A 25,259-nucleotide genomic window follows, 5' to 3' on the forward strand; every position below is an offset into this window, starting at 1 on the left:
TCATTGAATTCTGTTGGTGTTTCTTCCAAGTAATGTGGTAGATTAAGGAATGTAATGTTAGGAACATAATCTTGAGAAATGCAGACCTCTTAGAGTGCAATTTAATATAAAAATACTTACGAATATACAACCTTTTCTTGATAGCATCTTTGGTTCTGCACTCTAGTATCAACACTTCAGCATTGCAGCATCAACTTCAATATAGTTAATATTTATTGACTTTTTCAGAATGGGTTTGGAATGAACCAGGATAACTACTGGTTAATAATTCCATGCAGTTTTCTAGGCAACATTTTCAGAAGTGGTTTGTCATTGCCTCCTTCTTAGGGCAGAGAGAGAGGGAGGGAGGAGGAGTGAGAGAACTAATCCAAGATTGCCCAGCTGTCTTTGTCTCTAAAGCAGGACTGAACCTTGGAGTTGCCTCAGTTTTTACCCTGGTACCTTGACTTACTGGACCAAAATAACTACCACAAACAGATTTGGCTATAAAAGCATTTCTATCCTTTAAAGCTTCAATTAGTAATTCCTGGAATTTTTAGGTAGTCGCTTGAAGTAAGCACCACAAACACATCCGATTTTAATTCCATATGCTATAAATACTGATATAGAATATACCAGTATATTCTAAGATACGTGCTTAATAATTGCATGCATACCTTTGCACAGACATGTTTCCAAATTGCTTTGACACATTTTTTCCCCCTTAAACAAGTTGCATTTACACAGCTGGCATTCATTTTCTGCATATTTTGAAAGAGATATTTGAAGGAAAGCACCCTAAATTCATTGTTTTTAATTGTAGTGCTCTACTGAGTAATCTGATTTTTCTGTTCCTAGCAAGTAATCTAAATATATTATTTGGCAGAAGTAAACAGCTCTGTCACCTTGCCCACTAAACAATAGCAATATGTCTATTGTGATAACTTAAAACAACAATGATAATGAACTGTGAAGATAGTCTGTTCCAAAGAGACCATCTGGCTGTTTGCAGGCAGTCTGCTACTTCTATGGAAAAATATTAACAACTCACTTTTATCACTTAAATATCCATATCTATATATTTAGAATTTGGAATATTTTCATAACCTGGTTATCTTGTTAAAGGAGATGTCATCTGTTGAAAATGTTGAATCAGGTGTATTTTGATAACGTGTAGTATCTATATATATCTGCTCAGATGCCTCACAAGTGTGAACATAATGCGTTAAGCCATGGCTTCTTCAACTATAACATGGTTTGTTTCTATTTTATCATAATTTATTGAATAAAACATGCTGAACAAGATGAAACAAATTACACAATGATTTAATGTGGTACATAAACCCAGCCACTGAGCTCAATAAGGCTTACTCACATTAAAGGTACATAATATTCACAACCTTGCTATTTATCAGAATCTGATGGAAAAATTTAAAGTTTCCTGCAAGGAAATTCTGGAAAGAGGAAGAAAGAAAGCTTTTGTAACTGTGGACTTTCCTGATGACAACCTAACTCTTTTATGCCGAACTCAATGTTTCAACAGGTTATTGAAGTATGTTAGTATCTTAGTAATACTCTCTCCACATTAACACTTAGAAGAATACTTTTGCTTATGAGCTGCTGAGAGGACGCCTAAGAGATGCTGAAACTTCACTTAATGGAAATCAAGTCTATGCTTACATTATTAATAAGAGGAAGCGGATGTCCTCTGTTGGAAACGTTCTGTGCCATAATCAAAGCAAACTCAAACATGAGGTTTTTTTTTTTAATCCAGTCATTTTTGGCATTACTAGATCTGGGCTGCAGAAATCTTAATTCCACTAGAGATGGCAGCAAGAACAAGGATTTTGCTGCCAATTTCTCATCCAGATTTTTGTATCCCACAGTAGTCCCTAGCCAGTTCAGCTTTGCTCTAAGAACCTAAAGAATTTGTATATGTATGTTTGTGTAACACATATCTAGATGGAAACGATGCCTGTAGATTTCCACAGCAGTTTTTAAGAACCTTCCTTAAAGCTGAAAATTGGGATTGCTTCAGAGATGGTATTCAGCAGGTTCTGACCAGTTCTAGAGAACCGGTAGCGGAAATTTTGAGTAGTTTGGAGAACCGGTAAATACCACCTCTGACTGGCCCTGCCCCCATCTCTCTGCCTTGCGAGTCCTAGCTGATTGGGAGAAAATGGGGATTTTGCAGTAACCTTCCCCTGGAGTGGGGTGGGAATGGATATTTTACAGTATCCTTCCCCCGCCATGCCCACCAAGCCACGCCACATCCACCAAGCCACGCCCACAGAACCGGTAGTAAAAAAATTTGAATCCACCAGTGGATTGCTTCCTGAAGAAAGACATGTTCAATTGCACTGACTGTGTTTAGGTTTTCCCTTACTATTAAAACTCTTAAATGTCTCATTTCTCAACGTGTATGCCTGAATGTTACCATTAATTTTGGAATCCTTGTTCCTTGGAGTTAAGTGTGCAGGAAAGAGAGAGGTGCTGTTCTTGTTATGCTACCCTGAATGTTAAGTGCCAGCCGCAGGAAGGTTTAGTTCATTTGAGTTCGATGCTTCTCGGTGAAGGCCATGTTTAAGTAGCAAAATCTTACTGCCTCTTCTGCTTTGACCTGGATCTGTCTTTTTGCCTCATTGATTTATCATTATTTTACATTTGTTCATTAACTCATTTGGGATATAAATACCTCTAAAGAAAGCAAGTTGATATGATCAAATACAGGTAGTCCTCAACCTACTATGACAACTGAGCCCAAAATTTATGTTGCTAAATGAGAGATTCGTTAAATTGAATTTTGCCCCATTTTTACTTTTAACTTTCCCCGCCACATTTGTTAAGGGAATCACTGCTATTGTTAAATTAGTAACACGGTTCTTAAGTCAATCTGGCTTCCCCATTGATTTTGCTTGTCAGAAGGTCGCAAAAGGCGATCCCGGGATACTGCAAACGTCATAAATGTGAGTCAGTTGCTAAGCATCCGAATGTAAATCACGTGACCATGGGGATGCTGCAACGGTCATAAGTGTGAAAAACGGTGATAAGTCGCTTTTTTGAGTGCTGTTGCAACTTTGAATGGTCATTAAATGAACTGTTGTAAATTGAGGATTTCAACCTGTATTTCACTTTCCTGGCTAGGAAATATGCTGTAAATGTTAATGGTATTTTTGTTATTGTGATTTGTACATTGGCCATCTTTAATACTTTTTTGATTTGATTATCTGCACAGCCCTATTTTTCAGACAATTAAATTGTATCTGTGCTGGTTGATTCTTCTACCTGATGTAAAACTTCATGGGATCCAGCAAGGGCAATGAAGAGCAGCACCACTGATGATGCTTTAGAGCAGCCTGCCTTAAGCCACTGTCCTTCAGGTGTGCTTTTTCCTTGAGAATGGTGGCGCACGTTTTTGTCCACTGGGACTATCAGTAAAAACCTGAGAACAGGTGCTGAGGAAAGGCCAGAACAACTTGGGTGGTGGTTAAGGTGCTGAACTAGAAACTAGGAGACTTGTGAGATCTAGTTTTTCCTTCAATTCAAACTCAGGCCAGGTGATTTGGGCAAGTGTCTTATCAACCCCCCATCCCAGTGGTGGAATTCAAATTTTTTTATTACCGGTTCTGTGGGCGTGGCTTGGTGGGCGTGGGGTGGCTTGGGCATGGCTTGGTGGGCGTGCCAGGGGAAAGATACTGCAAAATCCCCATTCCCTCCCCACTCCTGGGGGAAGGATATTGCAAAACCTCCATTCCCACCCCACTCCAAGGGAAGGATACTGCAAACTCCCCATTCCCTCCCCACTCCTGGGGGAAGGATATTGCAAAATCCCCATTCCCACCCTACTCCAGGGGAAGGATACTGCAAAACCCCATTCCCTCCCCACTCCTGGGGGAAAGATATTGCAAAGTCCCCTTTCCAACCCAACTCCAGCCCAGCCAGAGGTGGTATTTGCCGGTTCTCCGAACTACTCAAAATTTCCGTTACTGGTTCTCCAGAACCTGTCAGTACCTGCTGAATGTCACCCCTGCCCCACCCCCTCAATGGTTATGGGCTAAATAGGAAGTGGTAGCATTATATCCTCTATTGGAGCTGTATAGGTAATAAAAATGGAATACAAATCTAATATACTAATATATATATTATATACTGTATATATGTATATATGTATATATGTATGTATATATATATATATATATATAAATAATATAATATAATATATATCTAATATATATAATACATTTAGAGTTGCCTTATTGGTGAGATGGGCAGCATATGAAATTAACAAAATAAATATTTTGTGACTAAACCAAGCCACTTGTACATAATGCAATACAAGCTGGATTTGGGAATATTGATAGCCTAATCTATTTACCAAGCCACCAGGGCAGAATATAGGAAACAAAATTGTTTCTTTTTTTTCGCTACCATAGGGATAGGGCCTCCAAATGTTTTGGGCATCAGTTTCCATTACCTAGCTAATATGGCCAGTGGTGTGGGATTGTGGAAGCTATAGTTCTAATATTTGCAGAAATGAATAAAACCTACCAGAAATTGAAGTTGCCTACTCCAGTCTATGCATACAAAATATGTGAGGCCATTAGACTTGTTTAATCCAATTAAGGAAAGTATTTTCCTTGGCAGCTTGCATGGATAGGTGCACATTGAAACAAACTCTGTAGAAAAGGGTGGCCAGTGAATTCCTTGATGTAATTTATTTGTACTTGTATATAATTTATTTTCAGTTGGCCAGGAAATGTTCATGAGTTGAATTAATTTAAATTAGAAAATCGTAAATAACTTTTTAGTTATCATGGGAATATTCAAATAAGCAGAATATTAACTTTGCTTGATATGTTATTCCACTTTTAAAAAGCAAGTTAGAAAATGACATTGGCACCTGTTGATTAAGAAACTGCTAGGGAATAAAAGAAACTGTTATAAGCATTCTAAGTTAGTTTTAATTGTTTAAATTGTGTTTAAGGTTCTGTCCTATTTAAATTTGATAATTAGATTTACATGAAGAAAACAATCATGTTGATTACAGAAAATAGGAACTGTAGTTCAACACATCAGCAATTAGGCAAGGTTAAATACTGGAGCAAGGAATCATTGATTTGGAAGAGGCCATTAAAACTACTAAGGACTAAATGTGTGCCTATAAAGATCCGGATTTAAAACATTAAAAGATGGAGAGCATGCCCATTTCCCTTTGTGACTGATACTGCTGTCAGACTCTCTTATTGTCTGGAGATTTGCTCTATATTCCAGAAGAATCTTCCTTCCTGTAGTTTAAATCCATGATTCTGCATCCTGAAGTGTCAATCTTCCTCTGTGTAGCACCTACTCTGAAGTAGGTGCTACACAGAGCACCTACTGTCATTTGCCCTTGATCTTTCTTGTGTCTTCCAGTCATTACTGGACCAATTTCCCAGATCCTTCGGCAGATATCAAGGAAGCTAAAAGTCCACTTAATCTATAGATCACTTCTGAATCCCATCAGTTGTCTTAATAGAAAGTACTAGATAAAAGTAAAGACATTTTTGTCATCCACCTGTAAATGCATGAATGACCTCATTGTTTGGATCTTTTTTTGTTAACTTTTTAAAATTAACTTTTATTTGACAGAAGGTCCAATATTATGATTTCAGAACTGGCTTTTTTTTTATACTGCCTCTAATTGTTAATCTCTATGATGATCAGTTAAGAATGAAAAGTGCAGCTTAGAGACTTGAGAGGGGAGACTAAATATAAGAACTAATAATTGTATTAGTTTTGTTGGAAGAGATATCCATCTGGTTCAGTTCCAAGATGGGAGAAAGACACTGGAAATATGGAGGCTGCTTGGAAAGATGGTTTAATGATGAAGCAGAACCACCAGCAGTTTTGGGTTCTGGGCAGCTGACCACATGGAGTTGAGAGTGAGGGTTTTTTACACCTCCTCTTGGGCTTTGAATTTGAGCTTCCTGTTCCTGTGCAAGAACATGTATTCTATTGGCTGTTGTCAGACTCCTATGGGGCTATGTAGGGGTCATAGCTGGCTCTGAAGGTTGTTTGAGCTAAGTCTGGTTGATGTTTGGAAGGTGATGCAATGTCCTTAGGAGATTATGCAATGTGGGGAGCTTTGTTGTTAGACGGCAGTGGGTTAATCCTGTTATGTCCTGAAGGGTCATTCTTAATCCCATCATCCTGGAGCTGAAGGTCTTTTGTAGATAGGCTGGCTCAGTCTTTCTCAATGGGCACAAAATATCTGCTGGGTGGGAGGGAGATTGAGTCTGCTTTCTGTCTTTTAAGAAAAACATGTTTCTCCACTTCTCCCTTTGGGAAATATAATAATCTGCCTTTTTTAATATTTCCTAAAATATTTCATTCTTCTAGGAGAGGGGTGAGTGCTAACTTTCTACAGTTTGCATCTATGACAAATAGGTACGATAAAGCAATTGGAATTTTGTAAACAGTAGAATGATAACGAATGTGAGAAATACTTTCCCGGTTATTTCAGTAGTTATAGAAGAGCAAGGTTACTTGTCCTGCAAACAATGAGTAGGCTGGATTTCATTTATTGGTAATGTTATAGGTAAATTATAGGTAAGTTATTTTGTATTCCTAATTTCTTCTAGCAGGAGGTAATTTGATCATTAACCTGAGATTTACAGGGCTTTTTAAACAAACAAACCATGTACTCTCTGTGAAGTCAGACCCCAATCTGTACCTTTTCTTCTCCTCCCCTTTCCCCTCTGCTTTCAAAATGTCTGAAGGGGCCCAGTGTGGTTAGCCAAATGGAATGGAGCATATACAGCCAGTCCCTGATTCTAAGGATAAAGTAAGGTTCATTTAAAACTACAGAGAGAAACCAGAAGAATTAACATTAGAAAGAAAAATGGGTCCTATTGGAGATTTATTATCTTGATTTATACGTACATTTCTTATTCCTAATGTCATGCCCATATCATAACAGCTTAAAGCCATATCTGTCTTCCATTTATTTTTTGAGAGAGAACATGACATGTCATATTTCTTACAAAATCTAGACAGCACAAAACTCAAGTCGAGCACAGAATGACACGCTGATCTTTCAGGTCTTCAGAATGATTTACCAGGCATAATTGTAAAGCGGCAAGTAACAATGAAATACAGGTAGTCCTCAACTCACGACCACAATTGAGTTCAATATTTCCATTGCTGAGCAACAGAGTTGTTAAGTGAGGTTGCCCTATTTTATGACCTTTATTGCCATAGTTGTTAAGTGAATCACTGCAGTTGTTAAGTTAGTAACACAGTTGTTAAGTGAATCTGACTTCCCCATTGACTTTGCTTGCCAGAAGGTTCAAAAGGTGATCACATGACCTTGGGATACTGCAACCGTCATAAATACATGCCAGTTGCCAAGAGTTCAAATTTTGATCATGTGATCACGATGATACTTCAACAGTGGTAATATAAAAACTGGTCATAAGTAACTTTTTTCAGTGCTGTTGTAATTTTGGACCGTTACTAAACAAATGGTTGTAGTCATCCAACTTTTATCCCTATTCACTCATCGTTGCAGACAACAATGCAATCCATTAATTCATCAAAGGTTCAAAATTAGCTATCTTATTACTGGTGTTATAGTTCCTCCTTTTTTTCCTGCTATCTTATCCTATTAATCTTTGAACACTATCCTTCAAGTTATCTCTCTGCCTTCTCTCTTCCTTTCCAGCAACAGTGACTTCATAGTTTATTTATTTATGTCCTACCATTATTATGTTTATTAATAACTCAAGGTGACAAATAGTTCCCTCCTTTCTGTTTGTGTTGGGTTCCTCTTTTTTTTTATAAAAATACACTTCTTGGGAGAAAGAAAGACAATAGGACAGCTGAAAAACTCTTTATTTTTCCGTTGCTCAATGTAGTAAATTTTATATTACTCACTTTAACATAAAATGGTTAGAAAATAATTTAAAAATTGGCCATGAGTGGATCATAAAAAGCTGTGGACTGTAAGAGATGTAAAAGTTTTTTAGGCTGAGAACCACAGTTCTTTGAATGATATATAAAAGCTTCAAAGTGCCAGATCAGCAAGTACAAAGAATTGGGCAGACAGCAAAATACTGAATGTGTTTGAATTGAATTTAAATATAATTAAACTAAGAGTTAGTTTACTATTGACTTTCTAAGCACATAATGATTACTCTCTTTTGTCACTTAGTACATGACAAACTTGTGATGTTTTTTGCAGGATTTCTGGGCATGTCATCGAAGACTTTCACGAGCCTACCGGCCTGGGGTTTCAAGTTATATATTCCACTTACAAAAAAATAAGCTTATTTTATTCATCTGACTCTTATCAGTAAAAGTCAGATGGATATGTGCCCAAGAGAACAGGAAAAGAAGGGAAAACTGAAATTAATAATATTTTGGAAAAAAAAAATAGATTACGTAGAATAGATACTTGCAAATGAGGAGAACCTTTGCAAAATGAAATCCATTTTTTCCCTCTTCTTTATTTTGGGCAGAGGGAGCTAATATGCTATAACCAAATCCAATTTCACCAATTTGGATTGGTGTAATCCAAATTTTTTAACTAACGGTTTTGTGGGCGTGGCTTGGTGGGCGTGGTGTGGCATGGTGGGCATGGCTTGGTGGGCATGGCAGGGGAAGGATACTGCAAAATCTCCATTCCCACCCCACTCCAGGGGAAGGATACTGCAAAATCCCCATTCCCACCCCACTCCTGGGGGCAGCTAGAGGTGGTATTTGCCGGTTCTCCAAACTGCTCAAAATTTCCACTACTTGTCAGAACCTGCCGGATTTCACCCCTGGCTATAACCATACAGACATAGAGTAAGCACAGTAGGAGATCACATTTCAATTGGCCTCTCACTGCTGCTACAATGAACATAATATATTAATAACGTGATTGATTTAAGATTTACCTGTTTTAAAAGGATGTGCAGTGGCTGTGAGTGATCCTACCGCTCACCGTAGCGGAACAATGAGAATATCCCAGCAGGGTAAGTTGCTAATACCACACACAGAAATTAATTCTGCTTGCTTCAAGCATTAAATAATTAGAGGCAGTCATCAGACTAACTTCATCAGTGCATCTAAAAAGAAGAAAAATGACAATCGGGTTTTTGTTCCCTTATCTCATCTAACATTCATAGTGATAAAATTCAAATACTCTCTGTGATTTGCTCCAATGAATTTCCACATTTCCAATAGGAAATGTTAGCCTGCCAAGGTTCCAGATTTGGCCTATATCTCCAAGGGTTTACAAACACTTTCTTTCTTGGAACTTGTGTTTTAAAGCTTACTGTCTCTCCAGAACTTAAATTGAGCATGTGTGCACCACATGCACACACATTTTTTTAATGGAAAAAGTGTGTGTGTCTGTGTGTGTGTGTCTATGTGCATCACCTTATCTGCATTCTCACCAGGGGTGAAAGTCAGCAGGTTCTGATAGATTCTGGAGAACCGGTAGAGGAAATTTTGAGTAGTTCGGAAAACCGGCAAATGCCACCTCTGGCTGGCTCTGGCTGGCTGGTGTGGGAATGGAGATTTTGCAATATCCTTCCCCCAGGAGTGGGGAGGGAACGGGGAGTTTGCAGTATCCTTCCCCTGGAGTGGGGTGGGAATGGAGATTTTGCAGTATCCTTCCTCTGCCAAGCCCACCAAGCAACGCCCACCGGTTGTAAAAAAAAATTGGATTTCACCACTGCCCTGACCTTCAGAAGATATGAATAGATGGAGCCGTGGAAAGGAAGGAGTTGTGATCCTTTTTCTCCAACCTCCGTAATCTCAAGAATAACATACATCACACCATACTCATCCATGTATATCTCCTCTATATAAATATATCCCTTTTGTATAGTGACAGACCAGTTAGGTGCACTGTAAGTTCGGTTGAAGTGAGATACAACAATTCTCCAATTATTCCATAAATTTCCATAGCTCAGGTTACACTTGAACCTGTGATCTCACCCTTATTCAATACCCTAACCATTGTACTATTCTTGCTACCCCTGAGCTTGGATGAAATTGATAGTATAAGAATTTATTTGCATTTGTGTTTGGTTTAGCTCTTGAGTTTAACAGCACAATGCTTTGCCAACGCACAGCACAATGCTATGTACTTTTGAATAGTGATTTGAAGGAATCATCTTACAGATTCCACCCCCCCAAATAAAAATCTCACCGTGTTCCAAAATGGAATTTTTCATTGCACAAACAGGTGCGCAGTTTACAGATCTGTTGGTATATCTTCCCATATTTCCGGACTCAACCTGTACGGATTTGGAGAATTCTGCACAAAGAAGTAAACATTTAAGAAAGCTGAGCAGACACAAAAAATATTTAGGAAAGATATCTCAGTTGTAGTCTTTTGACAGCTTCTTTATTCTTGCAGATAATTCTTATAAAATTTGACAAATTACTAAGTGCATGCAATATTGATATATGGATCAGATTTTTATTGATCTGCGCATCAATGAATTATCAAGTAGAATATACTTCCTTGCTTAAGGAAGTATTTTGATCAGAATAAAGAACCGTTTCAATACATTGCTTGATGCTATTCTCTGAAATGTTGCACAAAACCCCCTATCTGAATCAAAACAAAATTTCAGGAAGGAAGCATGATGCTAGAGTGAAAAGTCAACTTCCATGAAGAGAAGCTTTGATTTTTCAGTTATAGAGGCAAATGCATAGATGAGGACGTAGCAGACGAGCAGACTTTACATAGTTTGCAATGTTAGAGAATATAAAAAATGCAAGAAAAGGCAGTAGAACTCTTTAACAAACTTTAGTAGGTCAATATATCTAATTGCTTGGAGTCATTTTGTTTGAGATTGGTTATATTACAGGTAAAAGAACATTTAATTGCACTACATTTTACAGCTTTGTCCTCTCCCACGTTTTATTCAATATCTCCATGAAACCTCTCCATGAGTTCAGAGGGGTGGGGGGGAGACTCATGGGGTGGGTTGTACTTACCTTTACTACTGGTTTGCAATGGGGCTGCATGCGCGCTTCTGCGCATGTGCAGAAGCTTCCTGATGATGTCGGGGTCGGTGGGTGGAACCTCCCACTGATTTTACTACTGGTTCTTGTGAACCGGTCTGAACTGGGGGCAACCCATCACTGATCTCTACCCTAAACTCAGTGAAATATTGTGGTGCAATCCTAATTCAGTGTCTATGGACAGTTAGAGAGAAAGGCAAGTACAGATTCAACCAAGCAGGGTAGAGTTGTTCAAGGACTGTTCCGTTTAAAAATAGTTGTGGAATCTTTTTGTGTGTGGTGTGTGGATATGTGTGTATCTTTCTAGACTTAAGGCTCCTGCTACAGTAAAGGAGCAAGGAAAACATGTGATCGGGACAGGCTTCGCCCAGCTTTCATAGGTATGCTAGTTGCCACCTTTCCTGGAATTAAGATCACTTCATACCTTTTCGTGCTCTTGATTGTGCTATTATAATTTGCTTTACACGGAGCTGAATTCGGTTTTCTGACGTCATGGTTCAGACTCAGAATAATCACAATCTGCACTGGTTATCAATAGGTTTTTGGGTTGTATCTACAGTTACGGTTCTCACCGCTGTCTGGCTTTTGGGAGCTGGATATCTTTACAGATAGATCCTGCCTCTACATTTCATGCAAGCTGAAAGTGCTGATTGACAGCCCCTGGAATTGAGATGTTTGGTGAAAGCAGACATTCTTTCTAGGAGTTGTTGGGGCAAGATAGTACTTTCCCTTTTGGCATGCCTGAATGCCTTCGAGGAGTAGCTGAAACGTACGTTGTTTATTACTTTACTTTACTTTTATTTGATTTATATATCGCCCTACTCCCGAAGGACTCAGGGCGGTGAACAGCCAACAATAAAATACATATATACAAAATTTAAAAAGAAGAAATAAAATCGAATTAAATAGTTTGGCCCAGACAAATTAAAACCCCAATCAATTTAAAACAATTTAAACTTTGAGTATTAAAAATATTAAAAATATTAAAATTATTAAAATTGTTTAAAAAGAGGGAGAAAATTAGGCCAGGCCCGCCTAGTGGAATAAAAAGGTCTTTAGAGCGCAGCGGAAGGTGCGCAGATCCGGGATCCTCCGTATCTCCGGGGGGAGCTCATTCTAGATAGTAGGTGCCCCCATAGAGAAGGCTCTCCTCCTGGGGGCCGCCAGTCGACATTGTTTGGCTGATGGCACCCGGAGGAGCCCCTCTCTATGAGAGCGTACCGGCCGGTGGGAGGCTATTGGTGGTAGTAGGCGGTCCCGCAAGTACCCAGGTCCTGAGCCATGGAGTGTTTTAAAGGTGGTAACCAAAACTTTGAAGCGCACCTGGAAGACCACCGGGAGCCAGTGCAGCTCGCTTTAATGGCACCATCTAATATATTACTATAATCTAATGTATTGCATCTTTTTATTATTATCTTATTGTAGTTTATTGTGCTACTGTAAAGTTATATCATTGTATATTTTGGGTATCACTGATAGTCTGTCATGACTCTGGGATATAAATTTCATTAATATATACATATGAACTGTATATGTATATGTATATATGAATGAAATTGAGAATGTACATATATAAATGTACATATATATGTACATATGTATGAAAATGAAATTCATATATATGTACATACATTTGTACGTACATGTACACAGACATACATATACACATGTATACATATAAAGTTCATATGTATATATGAATACATACACAAACATACACAAGTATTCATATGTATATGAATACATATGTATATGTACGGGTACAGTATATGTATATGTATACATATAGTTATATAAATATATACATATATATAGATTCTCCTTTTGTTTTTTGCTTCTGAGTCAGTTTTTGACTTTTGGTGACTGCCTGCAGTTTTCTTGACAATTTTGTTTAAAAGTAGTTTGCCAGTGCCAGTGCCAGAGTGACTGGCACAAGGTTACCCAGTGGGCATTGTGACTGAGACACGACTAGAACTCATGATCTAGTCTAATCTAGACTAGAGTGGTTAATGCATTAGATTAGAAACTCATGATCTAGTCTAATCTAGACTAGATCATGAGTTTCTAATCTAATGCATTAACCACTCTACAGTTCAATATACAAACAAAATGTATTGTTTACTTAAGCACAATTCATGAGTGTAGATTACATTGGGAACCTATTAAGAGGAATGATCTAATGTGTCCATTTTATTAAGAATTACACTAGGGCATGCAAGTGCCATCCTTTTAATGGAAGAAACAATTAATATGCAGATTTCTGGGCTTGCAACCTGGCCTAATTTTGGGGAAAGTGCCTGAGGTGAAAAAAAGTTAAGTGGGTCCATCTTGTCGTGCCTGCAAGTAGCCCATTTCATTTCTGCACCAGTGATCAAGCCATGGCAGCCATGTTTTCCTTCAATTCCGTAGAGTAGATGGCAATGGCAAGGAGAGAAAATCTTAGTAAATCAGCAGTGGATCCTCTGTATGGGAGATACATTGGAAGCTAGATATTCCTCCAGGGTACGAAGGATGAAATTATCAATAACCAGCTGTCATTTAGCACAGAGGAGGAATTGTGCAAACCAGGGACAGTGGGGAGAAGAGGTATTGAGTTAAAATTCAGAAGTATAGACGTTGTCAATAATCTTTAACTATCAAAAATCAGTCCAATTGTTTGACGTGGCATTGTTCCTAGGGCGCATTAAGGATGCTTTACTAGTCTTGCCTTGTTGAGTGTATGAGAAATCTTCAGCCAGGTTAGAGGCAGTCAAATGGGGAATCTTAACACTGGCTGATGAGCCAGCAGCTGCCAAAAAAGGCAACACAATTCTAGGCTGCATAAACAGAGGGATAGAATGAAAATCACATGAAGTTTTAATACTACTTTATAATGCCTTGGTAAGGCACACTTGGAATACTGCATCGTTTTGGTCACCACAATATAAAAAAGATGTGGAGACTTTACAAAGAGTGCAGAGAAGAGCAGCCAAGAGAGGCTAAAACATATAAAGAGCGGTTGCTGGAACTGGGTATGTCCAGTTTGACTCCTGCGAGTCCCTTGGACTGTAAGACGATCAAACCGGTCAGTCCTAGAGGAGATCAATCCTGACTGCTCTTTAGAAGGCCATATCATGAAGATGAAACTCAAATACTTTGGCCACCTAATGAGAAGGAAGAGCCTAATGCTGGGAAAGATTGAGGGCAAAAGAAGAAGGGACAGAGAATGAGGTGGCTGGATGGAGTCACTGAAGCAGTTGGCATGAGGTTAAGTGGATTCCAGAGGATGGTAGAGGACAGGAAGACCTGGAGGAACGTTGTCCATGGGGTTGTGATGGGTCGGACACAACTTCGCAACTAATAACAACAGTTTGATGAAAAGAAAGACTAGGGGTGACATGATAGCAGTGTTCCAATATCTCAGGATTTGCCACAAAGAAGAGGGAGTCAAGCTATTCTCCAAAGTACCTGAAGGTAGGACAAGAAACAATGGGTAGAAACTAATCAAGGAGAAAACCAACCTAGAACTAAGGAGAAATTTCCTGAGACTTAGAACAATTAAGTATCTGGAACAACTTGCCTCCAGAAGTTGTAAATGGAACTTTTTAATAAGAGATTGGGCAACCATTTGTCTGAAATGGTATAGGGTTTCCTGCCTAAGCAGGGGGTTGGACTAGAAGACCTCCAAGGTCCCTTCCAACTTGTTATTTTGTTGTGTTCTGCAATGCTGTCAACATCTGGAGGATGGAAGCAGGGGTTATCTATATAATTTATCACAAAGAAATTGTGATGTTTAGGATGGCCACCTGTTCCTTACAAAAAGAAATGACGCTTTACATAAAATTTCCATGTATTAATTGATATGTGCAGATGCAAATGTGGGAATAATTGTTAGAATTTAAAGAGATGCAGCAAAGGGGAAGACTCCAAGCAAAGCGCCTGATGTGCTTGCTTAATTTGCTGCTTGCCCAGGTGCTGCCTGTTGGTGAGAATGTTCAAGGTCCTTAATGTTTGAATCTTATGGATAAATTGTCCAACTGGAAATCCCTTCAAAGTCAGATGTTCCTCTGTAAGATACAGTCACTCTAATTTGGTTTGTTTTCATTCAAACTCTGGCACATTTCTTAGAGTCTGTTATTGTACAATATCACAACATACCATAGTATTCCTCTAATCCAGGGGTGTCAAACTAGCAGCCCCTGGGCTGGATGCATCAGGTGAAGGCCATGCCCACCCCAGCTCCACGAAGAGAAAAAAGGTCACGGTACATCACGTGACGGCAACGTGACTCCGTGAGTTTGACACCTGCGCTCTAACCCTTGTGTCATCTGTATCCTGACTTGGCATCCTTGAAAGGGCTGACCTTTGGCCACAGACAAATGGCCTCTATCGTGCCCTGTACTTCGTGACAATTTGTAGCTGTTCCAGGCTGATGTTGTTAATAGTCCTGAACCTGTCATTGCTTTTCTCTTTTTCTGCTTTCCTCAATTTTCATATTCTTGGGTGTCAAACTTGATTTCATTGAGGGCCGCATCAGGGTTGTGTTTGACCTTGGAGGGGGCGGAGGGGGCTTAGCCAGCTTGACATCACTGGTGTCAGAGGTGCCTGTGGTGGCCCGACCACTCTGCCAGAGAAAAGGAGCTTCTGAGCTCTGTTTTTGGCTGCAATGACCGCCTGCTATGAAAATGGAGCTTAGGAGTGGTGCCCGTGGCTCTCCTGAGCTCTGTTTTTGGCTGCAACGCAGTGGTGAAATTCAGCCATGTCTATCCGGATGGCGCAATCTGGTAGCGCCAGTGGTAGGAGCCTCCACTCACCCGCCCAGACATCATCATGTCCCGTTTTTGACCCTCTGCGCATGCATGGAGGAGGCGTGCGCTCACATTTGTGAACCGATAGCGAAGGTAAATAAATACCAATCCTGCTGCAATGGTCTCCTGCAACCGAAAACAGAGCTTGGGAGGGCCACCCGCAGGAGGGCTGCCCGCTGCCCGCTGTTTCCAGGGTGGCCCCACAGGTCAGATCTAATCATATTGTGGGATGGCTCCCAGATCAGGCCCCCGTGCCTTGAGTTTGACACCCCTGTTCTAGCCCATTTTCTAATCATTCATGTATTAGCATCGTCTATCCACACATACCTCTTACTAATGTGTGTTTTGCTTCAGTCCTAATGATGCTCTTCTGAGTTTTCCAGTAAGCCTAATTCATTAGTCCTCAATTAAACACCATTCAGTGACTGTTTGAAGTTATGATAATGTTGAGAAGGGAGACTTACAACCAGTTCTCAAGATTCTGGCAGTCACAACATCCCCGACAATGGTGGGTTGCTCCCTGTTCGCCCTGGTTCAGGCGAACCAGTAGTGGGAGTGGTGGGAGGCTCCGCCCACCCACCCAGACATCATCAAAAATGCTCTGCGCATGCGCAGAAGCACTGCACTCACAAAGTGAGAATGCCTGCCTGCGCACTACCAATAGCGAACCGGTAGCGTGGGATTTGAAACCCACTACTGATCCCCATGGTCATGTGATGGCCATCAGTGTGCTTGGCAACCAGCTCATACTTAAGATCAGTGGTGAAATGTAAAATTTGTTACTACCGATTCTGTGGGCGTGGCTTGGGGGGTAATGTGACTGGGTGGGTGTGGCCAACTTTTTTTTTTTTAACTTTTACTTTTAAAACCATTTTTTCTACAACCTCTTTGGCCAAAGAGGTTGTAAAAAGAATGCTTTTAAAAGCCTCTGCCGATCAGGCAACTCAGCTGGGATCGTCAGAGCCTTTTAAAAGCATTTTTTCTACAACCTCAAGAGGTTGTAGAAAAAATGCTTTTAAAAGCCTCTGACGATCCTAGCTGAGCCGCGTGATCATCAGAGGCTTTTTTTTTACTTTTAAAAGCATTTTTTCGGCGGAAGAGGTTGTAGAAAAAATGCTTTTAAAAGTTAAAAAAGAAGCCTCTGATGATTACACTGCTCAGCTGGGCATTGGCCGGGGGCACCACCAGCTGCCATTGCTACCGGATCGGGTGATCCGGTCCGAACCGGGAGCATTTCACCCCTGCTTAAGATGGTTGCAGCAGCCCATGGTCACATGACCATCATTTGTGATCTTCCTTATTGGCTTCACGCAAGCAAAGTCAATGGGGAAATTAGCAGAGAAGGTTGTAAGTTATTATGGTAAGTCACTTGCACCCTCTCGTACCCAGCAGCAGCCAACCCTCGCACCGTACCTTGTGGGCCACTCTCGTATCTTGCTTGACAGCAGCCACCTGTGGCTCTACTGTGCAGCTAGCAGGCAAGTAAGGCCACATGCAGTGCCCTACTTGCCTGCTAGCTGCTAGAAAGCCACAATCCTTGCTTAATAACAACAGTGGGTAGTCCTGGGATTGCCATCACTAAGTGATATAATCATATGACATCATGCTTTACAATCACATTGCTTAACGATTGATGTTCTGGTCTGAATTACTGTATTGTCATTAACTGAGGATTACCTGTACTTAGTTTTTATTGTCAGAGAGACACTACCAGCTCTTTCTCATATTTTGGTGACTGTCCCCATGATGGAATGCATTTTTGTGGCAGGTGCTGAGAACTTTAAAATATCTGTTTAGGTCCACATTTTATGGGTATAAAATGGTTGTGCATTGCAACAGTAGTTACACTTTTAGCTGCTTGGCATTAAGGGTTGTTTTTACATTCCGAGATCATTTTTGTCAAATAATCCTATTGCCCAACTATCCCTGCTTAATTTTATTTTTAGAATTAATATTCGCTAGCTGCAAAAACTTAACAAAACCATATTTTGCTTCCACTATGTCCACAAATTTAACTATATGGCTGTTCTACTTTTGAATGTGACTTCAGTAATGAATAAATTATCTAAGCTAATTTGGAACTATATAGTAGATAGCAAGAATGCTAAAAGATTCTCTTGCTATATATTTCTTACCACAAAACACAGTCTTGTTCCTTTGCTTTTTTTTTTTTTATTTCTTACTAGTTTTAGCTAAATTGCTTTACTGAAGATACGTTTATTTAAAAAAAATAAACCTTTATGGATTTGTTGAAAGTAATGCTTTGCTGTTTGCAGGCCTCAAGCAAAAGATTTCACAGAGAAAAAGGCATATTTTGAATCTATTCTTGGGATGACTATTGTCAATAAGGTTAGCAAAGTTTACATGAGAAAAATGGATATCTAGAAGACTTTGCTTTCAATAACAAGTTTGCCTTTAATGGCACATTCTGTAGCTGATAATACAGTGGCTTTAAGAGTTTTAGAAGAACTTGTTTATGCTGCTAATTGAAATACTAACCATATAATTGCCTAAAAGAACAAGAGAAGGTTTGGAAGATATTGAGATGGTGTCTGGTGTCTTAATCTCACAAACATGAGTTGGTTCACGTACTGACAGAAGGACACTTTACCATCTGCTTAAGAAATAGAATTAGGGATTGATCTGCTTGTTAGATCAAAGACTTTCATAAACACGGCATGTTTATTCATTATAGTCATTACTTTGTGGGAAGTAGTTGTGCTGATAGTCAGTAATGCAAAACGTCGAAGTATTGAACTGTGCTTGAATTTTTTTTGCACTGATTGACCCCTTGTGTGTGAATTGTATCAATGTACACTTTGTCAGAATACACATAAATATTGCCAAACATTATCAGTTAAAGGAGAACAGATTATAGCATCTTTCCCCCCCTAAACATTAGTAAATGTTATAAGATGTACATATGGAAAAGCTTCCTTCTGATTTTTTTTTAAAAAAAATTTGATTTATATGCCGCCCTTCTCCGGAGACTCAGGGCGGCTTACAATGCGCTAAGCAATAGCCTTCATCCTTTTGTATATTTATACAAAGTCAGCTTATTGCCCCCACAACTGGGTCCTCAATTTACCTACCTTAGAAAGGATGGAAGGCTGAGTCAACTTTGAGCCTGGCGAGATTCGAACCTGCAGTAATTGCAGGCAGCTGGTCTTAATAACAGGGTGCTTTAGACCACTGTACTACCAAGGCTCTTGATTTGTTCAATGTTCATAACACATTGAATTGTGTTAAACAATGTTTTAGAATAAAAATATGTATAAGTGTGAAATTACAAAAGACTTACAAAACCATTGTGGCACTGGTAGAAAGTGAGGGAGAAAGAGAAAGGGAGGAGAGATTTTCTCTACCAAAGATTAATTGATTATTCATTTGGAATAAACGAAAATCAGTTTAAATCAGCAATAGTCAACAGCTTGGTCTTTTAAAAAAATAAATGTGTGCTTTTGAACAGGTTTCTGTCCACTATATTTTCTAATATATAAGAATAAATAATCATTAGAACAAAAGGAATTGACTGTCGGCACATAGTCACCTACCCACAAAAATAAAAAAAACATGCATTTTAAAAATGTGAAAGTTAAAAGTGAAAGTGAAAAGATTCTTTGCAATGGTTAGGAAGAAAAATGGGGGGGGGGGGGAAAGGGGAAACCCCAGCATCCTGAAGAAACTAGGATTCAAAGTTTACTTTTTTTATATAGTTACAAAGCTGAAGGATCCCAAGTGTGAAAAATGGTGTATTTAGATGTGCAAATATTATTAAGTTCTATATGGCATATAAAATGAACATGAGCTTTTAAAAATGGAGGCGAGTTCCTTTTGGTTTGGTTTTGTACCTTTTAATCAGTGTTGATTCCTGGAGACTTCTTGGAAAGGTTGCTGCAGTTTTCTTGGCTGTATTTTAGAAGTCACTTGCCCTTGCTTCCTTCCTAGGGCTGAGAGAAAGTGACTGGCTCAAGGTCACCTCATGTTTAAGGCAGAATTAGAACCTCCAGTTTCTAGCTTGATGCTTTTAATCACTGCACAAAACTGGCTCTAAGTCTATGACGGCCAAAAAAACCTGCAAACAAACCAAGAATTTGTAGCACATTATAAAATATAAGCTTCCCTGAATTGCATCATTTCATTAGATCAGAGGTCTTCAAACTTGGCAGCTTTAAGATTTGTGGACTTCAACTCCCAGCTGGCTGGAGAATTCTGGGAGTTGAAGTCCACAAGTCTTAAAGCTGCCAAGTTTGAAGACCTCTGCATTAGATGCACAGAATGGTTGATGTTTGATTGAAACTGGGGGGAAGGCTGTGGTGGTGGTGGTGGAGGAGGGGAAGATAAGTTGGTTATACAGATGCAGGAAACATAATTGTCACCTAACTGATGGGAAGGACTGTCAGTTATTGCCTGCATATGATGCACCAGAGACTAGAAGGGGTTAAGTCTTTACAGACATCACATGTGACTATATCAGCCAATGAACTCTCTTATTGGACTCTTACCTAGAAACCACGTGGATATCTTCCCCCTTTTTTTTCTTCTCTCTCTCATCTATCTCTCAGCGAGACAACACGTGAACTTCTCTCTCCTCTCAACATCTGAGTCATACAGTTAGGGTAAAAATGTAACAGGACACCCTGTTCATTATCGTATGCATGTATATATTTGTAAATAATAAAAACAACTTTTTGAACCTGAAGCTGTATTGACCAAATAACTTCCTCATAGAACCAAATGAGCACGACCATCAATATATATCTGATAGGGACGCCTTTGAATCAGTCTTGACTCCTGGCATTTACATGAACAAGTCCCTGCAGTGTTCTTAGCAAGATTTTGGAAGTGGATTGCCATTGCCTCTTCCCTAGGGCTGAGAGAGAGTGACCGGCTCAAGATCATCCAGCTGATTTTGTGCTTTGGGTAAGAGTTGAACTCCTGGTCTCCAGGTTTCTAGTTCAGTGTCTTAACCACTGTGACAAAGTGGCTCTCTAACTCATATTAGCTATTAGTTAAAAGTTATCAGTGATAACTGAGCTTTACAAGCCTTTTTTCTGGAAAACTTTGGTAAATTTTGCTGTATTAATATAGACCAGGGTGTCAAGCTCGATTTCATTGAGGACCACATCAGGGTTGTGTTTGACCTCGTGGGCCAGGGTGGGCGTGGCCAGGTGGGCATGGTTTTTTTCTTTCAAAGACCCTGTAATCCCTTGCATCAGGGTGGAATCGGGGTGACTTGAATGGAGCTGAGCATTTACTGGCCAGATGCCCTTCCTCATGCCTACGCAGAGCTCACAGCAGATATTTTCTCTTTGCACCCAGAGAGACAAATATCTGCTGCTATCTAGGATGAAACTCACAGCCGCCTGATCATGAGGCGAGAGCTCCATCTCTAGGCCACTGCACCATTTAGCTGAGCAGCCTCAATACTTAAATTGGTTTGGGTTATGTGGTTGATCCTCCTTCTGTCTGGGTTTGTTTTTATTTTGTCTTTGTTTGTATTTTGTTATAAACTGCCTTGTGGATTCTGAAGTAGGGCAATATAAAGATCTGTATAAATAAAGCCACAATTTGACTGAATAAAGTACCTTTTTCCTGCTTTTGCAATGGGATTTATCTTCCCTTACACCACTCTATAACCAGCCATCTGCTTGGCTGGGATTTTTATCTTAAAAAAGATAGCCATTCAGCAGATGGAAAGGCATCATTAGATGAAATGTGACCAAAAAGCATGGCACATGCTGGCAAATATGTCATTGGCATCCACAATAAATGTAAATCTGTCTTCTTTTCTGAAGGTATATATGATTATTAGCATGGGCTTCCAGTATATAAACAGTCTCTGGGTCTGTAGCATTATGTATGTATATGCTTAGTGCATATGCTTCATTTTTCTCCTGCTAGGTTGTGCAACAACTTTGGTAATGTTAAGATGTCAGAAGATACGATTATGCTCTTAAACATCAGCACAGAAATGGACTCTTAATTGTGAATTTAGGGGTTTGTGTTAGAGCAATAAAGCAGCTTCAAATTGTTTAAGGCTGTTAAAATAATCAAATATTCTTTAAATTACTTGGGAAATGGGTTTAAAGGAAGCCAGTGCAGAGTGTGGCACATTGGGGCAAATAATCTGAACAATGAGCTTGAGGTCCATATTTTTTATGGAGATTCAAGCTACCAGATAATGCAGAGGTCTTCAAACTTGGCAGCTTTAAGACTTGAGGACTTCAACTCCCAGAATTCTACAGCCAGCATAGCATAGCTGGCTGGAGAATTCTGGGAGTTGAAGTCCACAAGTCTTAAAGCTGCCAAGTTTGGGGATCCCTGAGATAATGCTGCCAAAATGGAGCATTTTCTGTATGACTTTGCTGCCATCTAGTGGTCCCCTGGATTTTACAGCCCTGGATCAAAAATCATGCTTTGAACAAGGGAACTATTTTATGCTTCTTTTCAACTCTGCTGACAAATAAAATGCCCAATACCCAAGTGCCCAATGCTATAAGAACACTAGCATTTCCACTTTGTTAAAAGTATGCAAGAGGATTAGATGCCTTTCAGGCAAATTCTCACTTTGAATGATGTACTCTTCTGATTTAGGAGATTGCAATAAAGCTACAGGCTCTGAAGTTATCATAAATATTAGAGAGAGCACTGGTTTCTGCCATAGTTAAAAAAAAGGGGGGGGTGTTGTTGGCAGACTGATGCACTTGGGGAAAATATCATGAAAGATCTATGAAATGCTGTAGTGTAGCCAGTGGTGAAGCATGCTGGGAATTGTAGTTACCCAGTTAATTCATCATGTGCATTATTGTCAAACCATCTGGTTATCAATGAGATCACTATGCAGGTAAGGAAAAGAATAAATATTTCTGTTTTTTTAAAAAATTCAGTCATTGTTTGTTCTTCGTTGCTGTTTGTTCTCTTTTTTTGTTTTTCTTCTTTTTATTTCTGGCACATCTCCCAGTTCTAATTTTGATTAAACATATATTTGGTTTCACTGCAAAGAAGTTATAAACACCTGCTACTTTAATAAGGCTTTAGCTACAGATGAAGCAACAGAATGGGAGGTGATGTTTTTAGTTTAAGAAATGGAAAACTATCAGAATCAAAGATGTAAATAAGATCTGCTGAACATTTTGTAAACCTGCCAGATCTAGTTTGTCAGCTCCCTCTCCTCCAGTTGTTGAAAACATGGCTTCAGAGATAACATTGGCAAAGTAATATAATGAGAAAGTCCTCCTTTTCAATAAACTTGGTAGTTTATGAGAGAAATAATTGTGTCATATTAAAGTAAAGAAAAAATAAAATAAATTAGAAGCTGTTTAAAGTCTGTCTAAGTTGATTAAAATTACAGGTGATGAATTTAAAGTCTTGGTAGCTGATAAGAATAGTAAATTAGCTTAACAAATTGCAAAAATTTACACCACCTTACTCGATAATCCTGTCCATATTTGCTTGGAAGAAAGTCTTGCTATATTTAGAAGGGTAATATTGTTCTCTCCCTACTAAAACTGTTTAGGAAATAATCTAATGTGCTCTTATTTTGTGAATTATTCTTGCTAATTTGCTGTGCTATCATGCTTCAGCTTCCTCTTCATTAATTAAGGCATAAAGTCTCCGTAGCCATTTAATAATATGGAAAATAGGAGTGTGAAAAAAAGGAAACATCTTTCAATATGGAAAGAAGGAAACATCTTTTCATAGAAACAAAGAATTGGAAGGTATCTAAGAGGTCATCAGGCCCAACCCTCTCTGTACACTGCAGGATTCACTACAACAAAATTTTCTCCCTCTCTCTGTTTCTTGAACATAGATCCTGGTATAATTTCTGAGTCCTGGGTTGATCAAGTAGCATAACTGGATGTGATGCTTCCTGCAATGCATTTCCAAAGCTAGCAACTGCTTCCCCTCTGCCGCCACCTGATCATTTTCTTATTCAGGTATTTTAAATAAAAAGAAGAATATGTGGAAATTGAGCATGGCTGCCCCTTTGAACTTTGACCACAAAACCCCAATAGAATAACTTAAAATATTGTAAATTAGATTTTTTTTCAATCTTATTTGTTCTTGGAACTGTAAATGAAAAAAAGAACTATCAATACATGATGTCTAACTTATACAACACCACAAAAATACTTATAGGACAGACATTGGTGACTCTCAGCCTTTCTCAATCTATTGGTTTTCTTTTTTCTTTAGGTTCTTTTAATTAAAAATGTAAACGGGTTAGTAGTAAAAAGCCTGCTCCTGCTGTAAGAATTGGAGGAAGCTTCTATTAAGCAGCTAATAATTATTGTTGATTTTGAAAACAGCTAAGCACACTCAGATCTGGTTAGTAATTTGATGGAAGACCACCAGAAAATTCCTAGCTATAGGCTGGAGAAAGGTGATGATAAACCAAGAAGACAAGGTGGATGAATCCATGTTGCATATTTAGAATGAAACGGAACAGTACAGTATAGTATAGTATGAGTTAGAAGGGACCTTGGAGGTCTTCTAGTCCAACCCACTGCTCAGGCAGGAAACTCTATACCCATGATGGTGAATCTATGGCACGTGTGCCACAGGTGGTACGTGTAGCCATATTGATGGGCACTCGAGCTCAGCTCCGGCGCTGTCTTCTGGGCCCACCGGAAGTAGGGAAACAGGTTGTTTCCTGCCTCCAGAGGGCCTCGGGGGTGGTGGTGGGGAAGGCCCGTTTTCCAGCCCTCTGCTCCTGCAATCCACATGTGGGTTTCCTTCTTCCTCGCTTCCTATTGACTGGGTGATTTTTTTCAACTGTCTCTCCGTGCTGTGGCCACGCCCACCTTCCCATGATGCACCAGTCTTTTCACTCAGTCGCTGACTGACTGGTGTGCATTTCTCTTCGTGCTCAAATTTTGGCCTATTTAGCAGTCTTGCGTTAGGTTTTTTATTTATTTTTCTTAGTATTTTTGTTTCTTCGGTGAGAGCCTCTGTCGGTGAGCTGCGGGGCGAGAGTTACGTGCCTGGGGATACAGCCCATCCTCCGCCCAGGAAATTTTTCATTTAACAGTAGCTCGGGCTACCGGCCCTTCGGGGTGGTTCCCTCTCTTCCTCCTAGCCGCCGGTGTGGTGAGCGGGGGTTTGCGTTTGTCGCATTCCCTTCCCCACGCCAATTACCATTTGAATTTGTTTTTGGCTCTCTTAGGGCGGCTCCGGAGTGCTCCGCAGGGTTTGCCCTGTGGCCTCTGAAGTATTCTGACACTCCCACCGCTGCGCTCTGATCGTCAGATTTTGAAGTTGCCGCTCGGGGTTTCAGCTGCCCCGTCAGCGTTGGCGGCTTCGTTACAGCCTGCAGTGCCTTGGAGAGCGTCGGCTACCACGGTGGTGAGATTCGCTGACGTCCGTCCTTTGGGCGGCGTCCGGGGAAAGTTGCTCTTGGCCCGTTTGTACTTGTATTTCAGCCATCTGCGCTGCCGCCAGACGTTCCATGGCCGCCATTTTGTGACTTCTTCTTGGCGGCGAAAT

At 39.7% G+C, this 25,259-nt stretch overlaps 1 protein-coding gene across 3 annotated transcripts in view; it reads left to right on the forward strand.

The window, feature by feature from the left end:
* TAFA4 (TAFA chemokine like family member 4) overlaps positions 1–25,259 on the forward strand; it is a 180,807-nt gene that overhangs the window by 3,176 nt on the left and 152,372 nt on the right. The gene's annotated exons all lie outside the window — the stretch shown is intronic.

The sequence above is a fragment of the Pantherophis guttatus genome, chromosome 2, assembly GCF_059756535.1.
Source record: "Pantherophis guttatus breed Tessera chromosome 2, ASM5975653v1, whole genome shotgun sequence".
Classification (NCBI taxonomy): Eukaryota; Metazoa; Chordata; class Lepidosauria; order Squamata; family Colubridae; genus Pantherophis; species Pantherophis guttatus.